Source organism: Phascolarctos cinereus, unplaced genomic scaffold (assembly GCF_003287225.1).
Source record: "Phascolarctos cinereus isolate Bilbo 61053 unplaced genomic scaffold, phaCin_HiC Scaffold_7;HRSCAF=346, whole genome shotgun sequence".
NCBI lineage: Eukaryota > Metazoa > Chordata > Mammalia > Diprotodontia > Phascolarctidae > Phascolarctos > Phascolarctos cinereus.
In genome coordinates, this window is record NW_027556180.1 from 17,550,654 (window position 1) to 17,553,117 (window position 2,464).

General features: G+C 43.1%; 1 pseudogene; it reads right to left on the minus strand.

Moving 5' to 3' along the window:
* Positions 1-1,292: 1,292 nt before the first annotated feature.
* Positions 1,293-1,897, minus strand: LOC110210198 (large ribosomal subunit protein uL1 pseudogene; annotated as a pseudogene).
* Between the last annotated feature and the right edge of the window lie 567 nt (positions 1,898-2,464).

A 2,464-nucleotide genomic window follows, 5' to 3' on the forward strand; every position in this document is an offset into this window, starting at 1 on the left:
TTTTTTTTTAGAGCAGATTCCCCAATGATCTCTATTAGCCAAGTTTGAATTACTGCATATATCTGGAAGAAAGAAAAACAAAACTTACCTATGTTGCTTTAACAACATTTCTCAATTAAGATGCTTAGTTCAAACTGACCTTTCTTTCCAGTTATTTTAAGTCAGTGAATATTTTTAGTTTCTACTTTTTATTTAAACTAAACTGATGCCTAGCTGGAAAGCAGAAAAAAAAATTGTTGAGTCAGTTGAGATTTCCTTATTTGCAGCATTTTGCTGCTTTGGGTGTCTGCAGCCTTTCTGTTACCCTTGGTATATCTTTAGCTTGAATTTTTCCTCTTCTGTGGTTATTAATATTATTATTATCATTTTCATGATTATATACACACTGTATATTTATACACACACATGGACGGATGATGGGCTCTCACTAGTAGTCTGTCCAGCCTCATGTCATACTGTGGTGAATAGGCATTATTCACGCTTTTGGTTTCCCTGTGTGGATAGTTAGGCTGAACCCTTTTGAGTAATTCTGCATTGCACTTAGGAGGTGCTACAAGGTTCTGGAGCTGGATGCAGTCACCAAAATGTTATCCTCAAACAGGACTCTCTTGAGGGTCCCACCATATATAGGTATTTCAGTTTATACCCCGTGCGGAAGTACTTCCCTGGCAGAATAACTTTAGCAAGCATATGCCTTCCCGCTTTTCCAGGCTTCTTACACCTTGTGTACTCCCTGCCATGTGCTCTTTGCTCCAGTGACCCAGGCATCTTGGCTGTTCCCCACACAAGATGCTCCATCTCTCAACTCTGGGCATCTCCTCTGATTGTCCCCCATGCTCCAAATGCTCTCCCTCAACTCCATCTGGTGACTTCTGGCTTCCTTTAAATTCAGTCTGAAATCCCACCTTCTATGGGAAGCCTTCCCCAATCCTTCTCAATTCTGGTGCCTTCCTCATCTTAATTATTTCCTATTTATCCTGTAGATAGCTTGCTTTGTCTGTGTTTGTTGGCATATTATCTCCCCCATTAGATTGTGAGCTTTTTGAGGGCAGGGATTTTCTTTTGCCTCTATTTGTATCTTCACCCTTAAGCACAGTGCCTGGTACGTAGGTGCTTAATAAATATTTATTAATTGATTGAGGGAGTCAAGAGAACCTAGGTTCAAGTCCATCCTTTTATACAACTAAGGTTATGACTCTAGACAAGTCATTTAACTTTTCAATGCCTCAGGCAACATTTTTTTTTCATTAGCAGCTTCTGCCATTTATTAACACCATGTTGATTTAATACAGTCACTGGGGCTTGCCCGTGGTGCTTTTGATATACAATGCCCTCACATTTTGCCAGTTATTCTGCAGCAGAGAAACCAGGAAGTTGACGGCCAAATGGATGTTGTAGACAAGTTCATCGTCTATCATCTTGACACGGCCAGCAGCCACCACCAGACACGACACTTTCTTCATCTGGAACTTGGTGGTAGATTGAACCTCAGCAGCCTTTGCCACCATGTTCTTTTTGTGGGTGAGCAGAGATGGAAACTTGCCGGCTTTGTTCAGGCCAGGGCCTAGGATTTGAGGGATTTGCTTGATCAAGGACGCAGAGGCCAAAAAAGCACCATACTTTTTAGCCAGCTTCTTGACCAATTTCTTGTTCTTATTCAGCTTCTTCAGGGCCTCAGTATCCATGTGGGCGAATCTCTACAGCTTTGACCTCGTCACCATGCTGCTGGTCTCCCGGGACACACCCAGAAAAGTTAGGTCAGGTGTGGATTTGAGCCTGACAGTGCCAGAAAAACGTTCGTCCTTTTGGGAATCGTAGTTCTTCAAACTGATCTGCAGCAAACTTTCTGTGTTTGCACTGGATTCCATGCAAGGCGTCCTTGGACAGCTTCGTAGAGTGTTGCACGAGAGACTTTGCTGCTCCTGGCTGCTCAGTGGTCACACACCGAGAAAAGCAGGCAGCGTTCTAAAGACTAGAAACGGCCGAGCAGCTGTTGATTGACATTAGTCCAAGAAGTGTCTGGTGGGAATCTGTGCATTGATGACATCACGGGTCTGGTTTTAAAAAAAAAACTAAAAGAAGAAGAAGAGGAAGGAGAAGGAGAAGAGTGAAACGGGTTGTGAGTGTAATCATTAGCATGGCAAGAACGATAAAATGCCAGTCATTCACACCGATTGAGAAGACCAATCTGCATGGATGGAGAGTCTTAATTCGAGGGTGACCTATATGGGATGACATCTTTAGGATTATAGATTTAAAGTGGAGAGGAGCCTTCGAGCTGACTTAGTCCAGTCTCTTCATATTACAGAGAAGGAAGTTGAGGACCTGAGAAGGGAGTGAGTTGTCCAAGGTCCTACTACTTGTATCTGGCAGGCCAGAATTCAAACCCAGGGCCTCGGACTCTGAAAGCTAGTGATCTTTCCATTGCATCCTGCTTCCTATGATTTGAAGGAAATGACCACAA